Here is a 16,064-nt window from a genome sequence, read left to right as displayed (position 1 = left end):
TTTCACAGGCTAAAATCTCTTTAGCCTGGGTCCAGCACTTCCCCCACTTCAGTCCTTGTTCCTCGGGTGTTTCCAAGAATCTCTTTGGGGTGGGGAGTCAGTGAAGAACCACGATTATGTCACTTCCCTGCCTTAAATAGCTTTTGCATATGGCAGGAACCCTTTGTCTCAAAGCTTAGTTCCTACTCCTGTCAGTGGAAAAACACTGGTATTCCAAGATGGAGTGCAGTACCAGGAGACCTGGTTACATGTCCCAGTAGTGCCACAGCAGCCATGAATCAGAGGCTGTTTGTAGCATCCTCAGGAAGGCCCCTCTGCCCCCCCCCAGTGGGAGATAAACTTCTTCTAAGGCCTATTGTTTTCTCCAATGGCCCTTTCCAGCCATCTAGACTGAATGCATTCTGCCTAGAGGGTGTTCCCCAAGTGCAAACATATCTGTAATAAAGATATATAGTCAATATTCCTGACTTCAGATACAAAAATGATACCTGCATACAAATAGGATAATAATATTCAATAAATCATAACCTTTCCAAAGATATCTTACATGACCTATCTTGCATAAAATACTTCAGAAATATGCCATAATCATATCTAATAATATCACTGTGAAGAATATGGGGTACCGTGTCACAAACACATGGCCCCATGTTCCTTCCCCAGTGCTATTTATGGTACCTAAATGGTTCCTTGTGCTTCTGAACCAGTCATAACTGATAGTACTAATTAAGGAATTGAATGGAATGAAGCAATGGGAATCACCAATTACAAAAGTTAGAGATGGGGAAAGATCGCTTTTGTGGTCTTATCCATTCCCTGAAGATTAGTACAGGATTATTTTTAGAATATAGTTAAGAGTGCTTTCTTTTGTTCATGTTCTTTTTAAACCAGTTAAGCAATAAGGCGTCCATCACTTCCCTTGGGGAAACTACTGCATAATTTAATAGATCTCACTGTTTTAAAAGTCTTTTCTCACCATTTTGGCAACACATTAATTCCACGGCTAGCACTACGGGCAGCAGCTTCAGGATGAAATGGAGAGAGGAGATAAAATGGGAACAGTGAGAAGAGAAAATTGTTTCTTAATTTTGCTCTAGGCAGTCTCTGCTAGATCCTCTTTGAAACCGAAGGGAATTCAACTGTGCCCATTTCTCATGGAGACACATCAAAAGTAAAATGTGAAGGGTACCTGTAATGATTGTGATAGACAGACACATCCCAGCTAAACGTCATCCGTGTGACATAAAGAACAGAACTCAGGAGTTTCTGCATCAAAATAATAACCTTTAGCAAATGAGCTGAAGGAGAATCTTTACTACTGGTAGTGGTAGTATTTGGGCTTAAATTTTTTGTAGGCTAGACACTAGAAGATGATATAACTGAATCCACTTGAACAGGTCTTATATTCCTGAGAGGAGGCAGCAGTGGTATGCGTATACATTAGCCAGCACACTATATGCCTTTCCCTATTGGCAAAGATATTTTGTTGTGTCTCCTACATGGGAGTAATCCCATTGAATTCAACAGGACTAATCACATGCTTAAAATTAAGCATGTGCTTAGGTGTTGTCTGAATTAGGCTGCGGTGCTTAGCATCTTGCAGAATCGAGCCCTCAAGTCCCAATATGCTCACGCTGAAGTTAAGTTACTATTGACCTCAGTGGGAAGAGGAACAGTCCCCACAAGGTATATAAATTGATTAATTGCCTAATTCTGAAGTGAAGGGCTGTCAATTAATCACAGTTAGCTCATGCGATTAACGCAAAACAAATTAACTAGATTACAAAAATCACGATTAATCACAATTTTAATCACACCATTAAACAATAATAGAATACTAATTTACATTTATTATAAATATTTTTGGATTTTGTCTACATTTTCAAATATATTGATTTCAGTTACAACACAGAATATAAAATATATAGTACTCTATAGTATTTTTGATTACAAATATTTGTACTGTAAAAAAGATAAAAGAAATAGTATTTTTCAATTCACCGTATATAAGTACTGTAGTGCAATCTCTTCATTGTGAAAGTGCAACTTAAAATATAGAATTATTATTTTTATTACATAATGGCGCTCAAAAACAAAACAATGTAAAACTTTAGAGCCTACAAGTCCACTCAGTCCTACTTCTTGCTCAGCCAATTGCTAAGAAAAACAAGTTTGTTTACATTTACGGGAGCTAATGCTGTCTGTTTCTTATTACAATGTCACTTGAAAGTGAGAACAGGTGTTTGCATGGCATTATTGTAGCCGGCATTGCAAGGTATTTATGTGCCAGATATACTAAACATTCGTATGCTCCTTCATGCCTTGACCACCATTCCAGAGGACATGCTTCCATGCTGAATTGAAATTGTTATTGTTCAACAGTGCAATTAAAACTGTGATTAATGACAACTATTTTTTAATATCACGATTAATTGCAATTATTTTTTAAATAGTTTGACAGTCCTATTAATAACAATAAATATTTTTTTAAATTAGATCGAGGTGGGGCCCAAAATGTGCTAGGAGAGAGCACAAAAGAAGGCATTGTTCCTGTCCCATAAAATGTACAGCGGAAGAGACAAAATATATATGAAGGGAAGCAGAAAGAGATCTAAATTTAAAAGCAAGGTAGTTAGGGTGATGACAGGCATATAACCTGTTGTTCAAATTTTATTTATATATCTGTAGGGCCAAATTCTCAGGTGCAAATGGGTTTAACCCCATTGAAGCCAAGGGAACGATAACAGTTTACATCAGATGGGGATCTGTCTTAAACTAATACTATTAGTTTTTTTTGTAACTTACAAAAGATATTCCTGTGCCTCATCCCTGTGCTACACTTGGGTTAGTGAGGAGATGATTCCTTTCTATAGCACAGTTTCATTGTATGAATAATCAACTTCTTGATGACAACTGCTGAATATACTGTATGTTCTAATATTCCATTCCAGTTAATTCTGTCAGCACACCATGGACACTCTAGTGTGTGAATAGTAAATATTATTGTTAGAGCTGTATGGGAAATGGAATTTCCATTTTGTGGGAAATTCCATGATTTTGCAACTTGTTTTTGTTCTAAATCAGAACAAAATGCAAGGATTGCTAAATTTCTTGCAGAACAAAATATGGGTCAGTTGGAAGGTCTTGTTTTGATAACATCACAATGTTTTTTTTATTTTTGACTTTATATTATAAAATAAAATGAATTTTGAAACATTCATTTTGAAATGAAAAATCAATGTTTCAAACATTTAGACCATATCAATATGCTGCTTTGATTTTTTTTCAAAGTGAAATTTATTTGAAATCAACACATTCCTGCAAAGCATGTCAATTTTGATGAACTGCTGTTTCTTGACAGAAAAACATTTCATTTGAAAATTTTCAACCAGTTCCAATTATTACTACGATTACACAAGAACCGTAATTATATTGCACTTAAATCTGAACTTCTTTAGTTCCAGAAAGATGCTGTTTCCACAAATGCCTTCTACACTTTGCTGTATTTTTTAACCCAGATGTTATAAATGTAAAGTACACGTAAAAGGTACTTTAGATGTAAAGTCAATATTATTCATTTAATTCATGCTCACTCTTGATAGGAGCACATTTATAGTTCATGGTTTTTAAAGTCAAAGTACTATAGTATCCAGATCTGGATGGCAGCTTTCAGGGAAAAATGATAAACAGCATTGTCCCTTGCAGTTAGATAGCAATACTGGAGAACAGTCCATTCAGCAACAAATCAAAAGATTTATATTAAGTAGGAAAGTCATATTAATCTTGCTTAGGTAGCATTGATGTTAGAAACTTATTTAAAATGGAAAGTAGAAATAGTATCCTATGAAAGAAGTTGATTACACTTCAGCCTGGGAAAGCAATAACAATACAATGATTTAAAAAGGGAAGTAAACTGTGTGTAATTTAGAATAATTTTGTCTCTGCTTTAAAACAGAAAACTCTGCATCTCCGTAAGTGATGAAAAATAATGTGTTTTAGCTGGTATTTTGCAGGTGCACTACCTCCTGGTCTAGACAGATTACATTTGAAAAGATGTATTGCAGTGTGTAAAAACTCTTTGTTATGGGTATAATGCTGCTAGACTGTAATATTTTATCTTCTGTGAATTTTTATATAGTAGGAATTTTATATATTATATATGATATATAATAGGTTATTTTAGTTACAGTGAAGGAAAAATGAATATTTAATGCAATGTGATAAATGCTACAGATAAATGCTTTAACATATATATATACACACACACACACACACACACACACACACACACACACACACACACACTCTTATTCATAGGCCCAGTGCTTTTTTAAAGACATTTATAAGCATAGAGGACCAGATAAAGTATAACTGATATCCAGATATCGTCATTATTTTACTTCAATGAAAAGTAGTAGCAGCTTTCAGAGTGTAGAAGTATAAGGGATACCATTCCTCTGAAATCAGACGCCTCGGGCTGTCTGTCTGTCTACACTGAGAAGTTACATCGGCATAGCTGCTTCTCTCAGGGGTGTGAAAAATCCACATCCCTGAGAGATGTAGTTAAGCCAATTTAACACCCAGTGTAGACAGTGCTACGTCCTAGCTACTGTCTGGTGGGGAGGTGGATTACCTACAGTGATGGTAGAGACCCTCCCATTGCTGTAGTATGTGTCAACACTGAAGCGCTACAGGGACGCAGCTGTCCCAGTGTAGCATTTTAAGGGTAGACATAGCATAAAAAAGAGCTGGAACTTAATTAGGTGACCCTTAAAAAAAAAAAAGAGGGCATTAGGAAATGGAGACCAGAAACTGCAACACCCTCCAGAAAGCTTAGGGCCAGGAGCAGTGCTACCAATGGATGGCCACTAGCGTTACTATGGAGAAGAACTGGTCTAGAAAAACCAACGGACAGGAGGGGAGCCTGTTTGGAGCCCTTTATTGATGAGGCTCGAAGGTAGGGAAGGAACTACTTTGCTTGCACAGCTATCTGACTGTCCCTACCAGCCTGGACTGAAGATCTCCCAAGGAAAGGAGATATTGTTTCTTCTCAGAATCCTGATGAACTGGGGCTGAAAGCAATAGAGTTGTAGGTATTTGAATTGTTGTATTGCACTATACAGGTGTTGGTGGCAGAAACTTGAATAAAATATCTGAAGTGGATGATGAAACAAGAGAGTCTGAACGGTTTCTGAGGTGATCTAGGATTGGAGGAGGGGAGTATGTCCTGAGTCATTAAAAATACTTTTTATCTACCTCAAGGAAGGAAGCTTTCACTGAGACAGCATGAGAGGATTATTGTTTCAAAAACAGACAACTGCAGAAGGTTTGGAGATGAAAAAGTGGTGTCTGCAAAAGCTTTCTAGGAGTCAGATCATTCCTTTTGCTAAGTTGCTCTGAAGGACATTGTGTTCCTTGTTACTGCATGTAGGAAAATATATTTCCCCTGTTACAGAGCTGTCACGAATCGTGTGCAAGACACATGTGAAATGTTCTGTAGTTTGGCATGTGTAACTATCATGATGAAAGCCAGAGAAGGAGCTCATATTTCAGATCTCCTCATCTCTGTCTAGAAAACTCTTTGGCCTACAGCATCAGTTTAGAGTTGCAAATCTTCACGCTGGATTTCACTGAGACTAGCAGGTTGAGAAAGCATCACTGGTCCCTGTTCAATGCTAGTGTAACTCCTTTGCAATCAGTGGTATTACACCAGGAGTATACTGAATGTACTAGCCTCAGTGAAATCCATTATGAAGGTTTGTAATGCTCTACTAATTGTATGATAAAGGCAGAGTTTTCTAAGTAGAAATGAAGAAAATAAGAGCCATCTTTCTCGCCATCCAAAATCAAAAAACAAACTTTTCTGCACGACTTTCAGCTCTTCCTGTCTAATCTCCTTTGTTCTGTTTTCATGGTCTTGTCTTTCTTTCCTCACAGGTTTCTTCCTTCCTTCATCTGTACTGTTGTTTTTTTTCCATGCTTTGACTATCTTGTTCTCTTCTCTAAGGGGCCCATTTTGATCTTTTGGCACCATAATTTCAATCCACGAGGTCCTTTTTAATTGCTACTTTGTACTAAGTCCCAGCAGCATTACTGACTCTGCCTTTCAGCAACACTTTGCTAACCTAATTTAGTCCAGACATATAGTGGAACTCACTCATACAGATGTAATGAAACTCCACATATGTTTTAGTTCACTGAAAATTGCAATTCTGCTAATAGTACATTTCTGCTCACTGCTGTTTAGTGAAAAAAGGTGACTTCACCACAGACCTGATCCAAAGTCTACTGAAGTCAATGCAGGTCATTGATCCTATGCCCATCGAAGTAATTTCAAAGATTCCCACTGACATCAGTGGACTTCGGATCAGACCCTATAAAAGCATTCCACTATATTCATATCACTCCATCATTATGTTGGAGGTTCCATCACAAATCCATACCACATACGATCCTATTTCAGCAAAAACAACGAGGAGTCCTTGTGGCACCTTAGAGACTAACAAATTTATTTGGGCGTAAGTTTTCGTGGGCGGGTTTTAGCCCACAAAAACTTATGCCCAAATAAATGTGTTAACCTCTAAGGTGTCACAAGGACTCCTCGTTTTTGCTGATACAGACTAACACGGCTGCTGCTCTGAAACCTGTTTCAGCAGAGACTCCCTTTTGGGTATAGATGAAGATTTGGTTTAAGGTGTGTTGGTAAACATTTTATTTTTTTCTTTGTAGGTTTTCTGAGTTCTGCGTATAGATTTGATCAGATTTTAATTTTGATGCCATTTTCTGAAGCAATGGGTGTATTGATCTGCACCTGACTCACAGATGTGATTTTAAAAATATTCTTAGAAGAAATCAGTCTGTGAATGATCACTGGCTAGAACTTTTGAAATTGCTTTTCAAAGTAATAAATCTGTCATAAGATTAAATGAGGCATTTGTTATTTTTCTGAATCGGGGTTTTCTAGAAAACTAAGTGAAAGACAGAGGCTTTGCTGAAGATGTCTTTGCCTTTGTAAAGATAGTTATTGTATTCAACACTCTCCTTTTATTAAAATGAGGCATTTACCAGTGTTCTGCTATGGAAATATATTAAAAGGTTTCCTTTGAGCTGTAAAAGCCCAGAGTTTAAATTTTGGGGTAGGCGGGGGGAATAATAATCAGTATTATGCAAAGAGATTTGGCTGCACAACTCCCATTGCAGCTAAATCTTTGCATGCTGCTTTGAACATGTACCTTGTTGTGTCTTGGAGGAGGCAGGTGTTTGTTGCTAGATGCTTCTAATGACACACATACAGTTGCTTGGAAATATCATGCTCTGGATGGTGATGACTATGTTCTCTTTGCCAATGCAGACAAAATCGACTGTGTGTGTGTGTGTGTGTGTGTGTGTGTGTGTGTGTGTGTGTGTGTGTGAGGAGGGGGAGATGTGGAGGGCGGGTGGTCTGTAAAATGAGATTTTTTGCAAGAATAAACCTATTGATTGCAGGAATTAAATGGTCCGATGTAGCTGAAGGCTGGTTCAGGGTTATGATCTTATTCTGAATTCTTAATAGAGCAAGAGGGTCACATGCATACTTGCATACACCCTCTTCTCATCAAAATTAAGTCTAAGTTTATTAACCTGTAAAACTACTTCTAAGAGACTAATGTACTGACAAGAACTTTGCTAATGCAACATTAAGTCTGAAGCTGCAAATCTATGAAAGCTAGAGAATTTAGAGTTAACGTTGTCATGACAACTTCAACTTCACCCCCTCCTTCCCTTGCATGTACACATCATGAGAAAGGGCAGAATTAAAGGGTAGAGTTAAGGTTGCCATAGGAACCTTAGCTGTGAAATCTGTGGCTTTTTGTGGATTTAAATTTCAACCAACCATAAAGTTGTGTTAATGTAGTTCTTTTCCCAGAATTATTAGTATTGTAATGTTTCTGCTACATGATCGCATAGTACATAATCACATTTCATTTTGTGATCATATGGACAAATTAAATATATAATCAACAAAGTTCAACGACACCCCACAAATCCCAGCATTCTTGTTGCTATCAGGAATACATAAAACTCTAATTAAAACCTTAGGTAAACCTAATACAGCAGGTATAGGAGCCTAAATAAAATGATAGAGCTTCATACTTAATAAGCCATGCATAGACATACCATCTGTGATAATGCAGAAAATGGACTATTGATACCATTACTCTAGATATAAAGGGCTTGATTTTGATTTCACACCAGTTTTATACTGAGTTAACTTCACTGAGCTAAATGGAGCCATTCCTGATTTACACATGTGTGTAAGAACATATTCAGGCCCAAGTACTATGTAACACATGTTACATTTATATTTTTTGAAGAGCAAACATACATTAAATACAATAAGCCTGATTTTCTTCTCATTGACACTGGTGTAAATTAGGAGTAGCTCTGGTGTAATCAATGAATTTAAGAACAGTCATCCCAGATCAGGCTAGAAGTCCATCAAGTTCTGTGACTGAGTGGCCAGTGCCAGATACAGAGCAATAGGCAAGAAACCTACAGCGGATAACTATGGAATAATCTGCCCATAAGGCTTTCTTCATAATCCTTGTGTTTCAGGGCATATGACAACTAGCAGTTTATTCCATCACTGCTACAAACCTGATATAAGAACTTTGCAATGACTGTATGTATATGATCTATTAACCATTTTAACTCTCTATTTCTTTTCTCTTAGCTAAAATCTAAAGGTTTGTTTTTATTAAAAGATTGGCAACAGTGTTATTGGGTAAGATCTAAGTTCTATATTGACCTGGCTATGTAGCTGGTCTCTTGAGATCAGAAGAACCTTTTGTTTGATGAAACTGGTTTTCAGTAACCACTCATTATAAAGTCTAGTGTCAGGGTGGTAAAATGCCTAAGGAGACTACATTTTTGACTTCTTGTTAACCAGTGTGGTAAGACAGAAGTTTACTCTTCTTACTGGCTTGGTATATCTAATGGTAGAATAACCAATTGGGGTATGTCTGCCCTATTTCTCAGCAGTTCATCCTGAATCTGGCATCCTCAGCTGTGACCCACTGATGCATGGTGACAGCCTTAAGGGCTGCTATCTGGTAACTTGCTGAAATCTCCACTGGCTCCCAGGGAATGCTGAGACAACTGATTAAATGTCACTAAGACAAGATTAAAATGAATTACAGAGACGTAAGCACTTCCTACTCCTGGAAGTTCTGATGGTATTTTTGAAGGTGACCGGGTTAAAGCTGTAGGTGAGAGAATGAAATGTAAATCTGGTTTTTTTCTGGCAGCACAATAAGGTTGTGCCTTTAAATGTATTGCACATTTATGGCCTTATTGTACCTTTAAGGCACAGTCTCATCATATGGAGGGGTACAGAAGGAGCAGTACCACCCTAGCAAATTCAGCTTCTTTGTAGAAACATGACCAGAGCCTTGTGGAGTCTTTGAAAAGGTGCAACATACCTTTCCTGGTGCAAACTGAGGGTAAGGTCATGTTCACTTCCTCTCATGCCCTCTGTAGGGAGGATGGTGCTGCTTTTTTAGCACCTTGAATGCTAGAAATGGGATTATGTCTGGCTCTGAGCACACACCCAGCCTTGCATATCTGGCTCTTAGCACAGAAGAAGCTGAACTGAAAATGTGTGGAGTTCAAGTTGTTGATGGCTGTGACACTTTGTACCTCAAAGCAGCACCCTGAAACCCCCATATTCACCATGGTGATATGATTATGATATGTTTTGTCCAAAGTAGGTGTTGTGAGGTATTATTTCAAAAGTCTTGACCTGTTGAACATTATTAATATCCTGTTCGATTGTATGTGCTATCATTTTATGTGAGGTTATGAAGTGTTGCTGTATATGTTACTGAAATGTGTTGTGAGGTTGGGAACACCCACAGCTAGCCTTTCAGGTACAACAATGGAGTAGCCTGACAGAATTATGGCTCATCACCATCAAGAAGAGAATCTACTATCCTAGAGATTTCTTGGAGGAGGCACGTACGCTATGGGGGTGGACTAACCCACCTCACAGCAAAGATATTTCTAGCACGCTGGACAAAAGTATAAAAGAGGGTAAGTGACATCATCACTTGGCCTTTCCCTCCTCCACCAACTCAACACCTGGAGGGACATCTGAAGGACAAAGACTTTGAACTGAGGGAGAGGAGACCCAGTCCGGGAAAGAGTCCCAGTCTGTGTATTGAGGAAGGATCTGTGACCTGTTTGTACCGTCAGGGTAAGACACTGCTTGATTCAAATCCTGTTTAGTTTGTAGAACTCAGACTGCGAATTTATTTTTATTTCTTAAGTAACCAACTTTGATTTCTATGCTTCTTACTTATAATCACTTAAAATCTATCTTTCTATACTTCCTGTTTTATATTTTACCTAAAACAGTGTGTTTTGGTTGAAGTGCTTGGGAAATCTCTGCTCAATTTACAAAGGCTAGTGTCTGTCCTCTCCACATGGAGGGAGGGGCAGACTGAGTACTAAACTTACACTGGCCAGGCTTCTGATCAGTGCAAGATGGTACAGTTCTGGGGTGCAAGGCTGTGGATCTGGGGAGAATTGGCTGGAGCCTCCCTATTGATGGTTCATGAGTGTCTGGGAGATCATTCGTGTAACTCAGCCATCCACAGGCAGGGATACACCCAACTAAGTGCAGTACCTGCCAGAGGTTTGTGACTTGACACAGCATCACAGTGTGAGAGGGATACCCTAGGTTGGTGGGACAGAGGACTCAGCAGTCCCACAGTCCAGATTGCATCCAGGGGACCCTGTCACAATGGGTTTGATGCCAGCTCTGTGAACCTCTCAGGAACAACTGAATAGCCAAAAGGAGGTGTAAGCTGGCAGGCAGACTCACCCAGCTATGGAAGGATGAAGAAGTTCCAATTACAGGTCACTTCCTATCCCTTTCTTCAGGGCTGGTTTTATTTCTGAAAACAAAAACTTCATACCAGAACATAGCATCTCAGACCAGCTTCAGCCAGCAGGGAGGAGAGGACATCCTTTTCCTTTTATAACTCTGCCAGAGCAGCCATCTGATGGGCAGGAGTCCAGTAACCACTTATGTGCTGGCGTGCCTGGATACCTTGCCATAGACAGACAGTAAGACATGACTCTGCAAGCCTTTTGCCTGTGTCACTGCACTTGAAATCAAAGGGCACCGAACGAGCTGAGGGCTTTCATGATTGGGCTGGTACTCAAATATTTCTCACTTGTTGCCCTGCACCGTGTGATTCTATTACAGCATGGAGCTGTGGTTGAGTAGTCTGCGTTATATCAGTGTGTTTTCTGATATAGGTCCCAGTTCAGCCAGGTACTTAAACCTGTGAGTAGTCCTATTGAATTGGGACATATCACATGTTCTACATTAGGTATGCGCTTAAATATCTGCCAGAATCGGGGCCTTGAGTTACTGTGTTTACCTGGTAATAACTTAAAATATAAAAGTTGTTTGCTAACTGCTTTCTGTTTACATGGTGACTAGCCAAGCTCTGTTTGTTGTAGTAAAGGGAAGTGTACGGATTACAATTTGCAATATTGGTTTCTAGTGATTAGTTCACTAGATACAGCTTCCCAGTAGTTTCATTTATTTCTCAGCAGCATGAGTCTTGAGGAAAACATTGCAAACTATTCACAAGGTGAACAGTCTGTAGGTTGTGGCTGCACATTCAAAAGTGGGTTACTCAGCAATAAAATCTTCACTAAGGTTTAATTACCATAAACACATGGTGACGGAAGTACTTCAGAGTTCTGCACCACCCAAACAAAGTCTTTACATTAATTCACATTTACAATTCCCATGAGGTTACCCAAAACTCTTCAGGAGCTTCTGATAATTGAACAAGAGGCAAAAATAAAATTAATGAACGGCAAAGGTCAATAATACAAAAATAGCACCTCCTTACTCAGAACTGTTCCTTGTGTGCATTGTGAGTCAAATCTACATACAATACATTTGTATTGCTTATTCTTATTGACCCATGAGAGCGGAGACTGTGAGCTGTGTTCTGTTCCTTCTTGTGCATAAACAACAGAATGGTATAGTAAGTTCCAATGTGTTCCAGTTGCACCAACTCACTGAAGACAACAGATGGCCTCTTTGTCGCCTGAAGAAATAACTTGATGGGTTCAAGAAGGTGCAAGAGACTTTAATTTGGTTAGCAGAATGTTTTCATTGGGGATGGAGCTCGACTCCCAGAGCCCTGGTTAAGCTTTCAGGCTTGTAACTTCATGTGAAAACTAGTGAGAGGTGTAAAATATGGAGCCCCACAAGGCTTTTTTAAAAATATTCACTTTTGATCAGTTGAGAGGAATAATTTAATCAGAAAAATGTGAATGATAATTAATAATAATATAAGAACAACTTAATACATGCCCCCAAAGCCACAACTGCACAATTGAGGTTTAGCAAGGAAGAGAAGGCATCTGTAATACATAACAAATAGAAGAAAGGGGAAGTTGATAAAAATTAACATAAATCAGAAGCTAGAAATTGTAGAAAATTGATAAAGGGAGCAAAAAGACACAAGGAGAAATCTATGACCAGCAGAGCATAGGACAATAAGGAGGAGGTTTTAAAATATATTAGGAAAAAAATAATTCTGACAATGGTACTGGTCCATTACTAGATGGAAATGGTATTATCATCAGTAATACTACAGAAAAGGCAGAAGTGTTCAATAAATAGTTTTGTTCTGTATGGGAGGGAGGGAGTCTCATTTTATGGTGGTGATAACTTTCTTTCCCTTCCACTAGTGTCTCTGGAGGATGTTAAACAGAAGCAACTAAAGTTAGGCTAGGTCTACACTACGGGGGGGGGGGGGAGTGTCAACCTAAGACACGCAACTTCAGCTACGTGAATAGCGTAGCTGAAGTTGCGTATTTTAGGTCGACTTACCTGGCTGTGAGGACGGCGGTGAGTTGACCGCTGTCGCGCCGCCGTTGACTCCGCTTCCGCCTCTTGCCGCGGTGGATTTCTGGAGTCGATGGCAGAGCCATCGGGGATCGATTTTATCGCGTCTTCACTAGACGCAATAAGTCGATCCCCAATATATCAATTGCTACCCGCCAATGCAGCGGGTAGTGAAGACGTGCCCTTAGACATTTTTAAATCAGGAGGTCCAGATAACTTGCATGTAAGAGTTTTAAAAGAAATGGCTGATGAGCTGTCTGGACCATTAATGATGATTTTTTTTTCTATAGGTCTTGCAGCAGTAGGGAAGTTTCTGAAGACTGGAAGATAAATTGGCTGAAACTTTAGTAAAGACAGAATGATCAGACACATAGATGAACACAATATGTTGGGGAAAGAATCAACATGGATTTTGTAAAGGAAAATTTTGCCTCACTAATCCATTATAATTCTTTGAAGGTGGCAACAAACATATGGACAAGGGTGATCCAGTTGATATAGTGTACTTGGGCTTTGAGGGAGCCTTTGACAAAGTCCCTTGCCAAAGGCTCTTAAGCAAAGTAAGCAATCATGGGATGAGAAGGAAGGTCCTTTCATGAATCAATAACTGGTTAAAAGATAGGAAACAAAGGGTAAGAATAAATAGTCAGTTTTCAGTGTGGAGAGAGGTAAATAGTGGGATTCTCCAAGGATCTGTACTGGGACCAATGCCGTTCAACATATTCATAAATGATCTGGTAAAAAGGGTAAATAGTGAGGTTGCAAAACTTACAGATGATACAAAATTACTCAAGATAGCTAAGTCCAAAGCTGACTATGAAGAGTTCCAAAGGGATTTCACAAAACTGGGTGACTGGGCAACAAAATGGCAGATGAAATTCAGTGTTTGAAAATGCAAAGTAATGCACGTTGGAAAACATAATCCCAAGTATACATACAAAATGATAGTCTAAATTAGCTGTTACCACTCAAGAAAGAGATCTTGGAGTTATCATGGAAAAAGTGATCCAGGAAACTACAGGCCCGTTAGTTTGACTTCAATTGTATGCAAGGATGTGGAACAACTTTTGAAAGAGAAAGTAGTTAAGGACGTAGAGGTGAATTGTAATTAGGATAAAATACAACATGATTTTACAAGAGGTAGAGCATGCCAAACCAATCTGATCTTTCTTTGAGAAGATAACTGATTTTTTTAGATAAAGGAAAAATAGAGTGGATCTAATGTCTCTGGATGTCAATAAGTCATTTGATATAGTTCCACATGGGAAATTATTCATTTAAATTGGAGAAGAGGGGGATTAATGAGACTTGAAAGGTGGATAAGAAACTGGTTAAAGGGGAGCCTATAATGTGTCAAGCTGAAAAGTGAACTGAAATAATACACATGGTGAAATCAAGTTGTACGTCAATCATCCTTGTTTGAGATGAGCTAGCTCATAGTGGAGCGCAGTACTCTGATGCTGAGTAATCGAGTGCTAAGACTCAAGTGTGTAACCTTTGGGCAGTGGAGTTCCATGTCATTCTGGCCAGTTTTCCGAGCAGGTTGTAGCGTATTTTGACATTAGTCATTGTCTTTGTATGATGGTCACAATTTGTAAGAGTTCTGTCCATCGTGATGCTAGATAGATAGACTGGGTGTGATTCATGCTTTATTCGCTGACCATTGTGAACTATATTCAGCTCTCTGCCCGCTTGTGCATGATGTAAGTGGAAGACACTTGACACAGTCTCACTTCTATTTGGTATCAAGCACCAGCGATAACAATAATCGGCCATAGCCACCATATATACATTCAAAACTTGCTGAAGTCTGTCAAAGGAGTGGGGCTGAGTGCCGAGGCATATGTTGTCTGCATAAACAAACTTGCGAGACCCAGTATATGGTAGGTCATTTGAATATAAGTTGAATAATATTGGAGATAATACTGATCCTTGCAGGAGGCTGTTCTTCTGGTGCCTCCAACCACTTGTTCTGTCACCAATACGCACACGGAAATAGTGATTTCTCAAAAAAAAAAAAAAAAAAAAAGCCATTGCACATATTAACTAACTTGGCTTAGTTGTAGACTGGGGTGGGCAAACTATGGTTTGTCAGACCTTCTAATCTGGCCCTTGAGCTCCCACCAGGGGTCGGGGACTTGCCCCGCTCTGGCGCTCCAGCTGGGGAGCGGGATTGGGGGGTTGCCCCGCTCCATGCGTGCCAGGCTCCGTGTGGCTCCCGGAAGCAGCAGCATGTCTCCCTTCCGGATCCTACACATAGGGGCAGTCAGGGGGATCCGCATGCTGCCCCTGCACCAAACACTGGCTCTGCAGCTCCCATTGGGTGGAAACCGTGGCCAAGGGAGCTGCAGGGGCAGCGCCCGTGGATGGGGCAGCGCGCAGAGCCGCCTGGCTGGTGCCGCACCTCCGCGTATGAGCCGGAGGGGGGACATGCCGTTACTTCTGGGAGCTGCTTGAGATAAGCACCGCCTGGAGCCTGTGCCCCAACCCCCTGTCCCAGCCCTGATTCCCCCTCCCCCCGTCCGAACCCTTTGGTCCCAGCCCAGAGCACCCTCCTGCACCCCAAACTCCTCATTCCCAGCCCCACCCCAGAGCCTGCAGCCTCAGCCGGAGCCCTCAACCCCCCTTGCACTCCAACCCCCTGCCCCAGCCTGGAGCTCCCTCCTGCACTCCAAAACCCTCAGCCCCATCCCGGAGCCCCCTAGCCTCCTGCCCCAGCCCAGAGCCCTCTCCTGCACCCTGAACCCCTCATTTCTGGCCCCACCCTGGAACCCACACCCCTAGCCCAGAGCCTGTACCCCCTCCCACACCCCAACCCCCTGCCTGAGCCCGGAGTCCCCTTCCATACTCTGAACCCCTCTGCTCCACCCCCAGCCTGCAGCCCCCCCCCTGCACCCAAACTCCTCTGGCCCCACCCCAGAGCCCTCACCCCCTCCCACACACCAACCCCCAATTTCATGAGCATTCATGGCCCACCATACAATTTCCATACCCAGATGTGGCCCTCAGGCCAAAAAGTTTGCTCACCCCTGTTCTAGACAATTTCACCAAAAGGCCCATGTGCCAAACCATATCATATGCCACGGTCAGGTCAAGAAAAACTGAACCAGTATTCAGTTTATGTTGGAATCCAATTGTAAGTGCT

This window comes from Chrysemys picta, chromosome 1 (assembly GCF_011386835.1).
Source record: "Chrysemys picta bellii isolate R12L10 chromosome 1, ASM1138683v2, whole genome shotgun sequence".
Taxonomy (NCBI): Eukaryota; Metazoa; Chordata; order Testudines; family Emydidae; genus Chrysemys; species Chrysemys picta.
The sequence above is the reverse complement of the archived record's forward strand: the minus strand, read 5'-3'. Positions refer to the sequence as shown.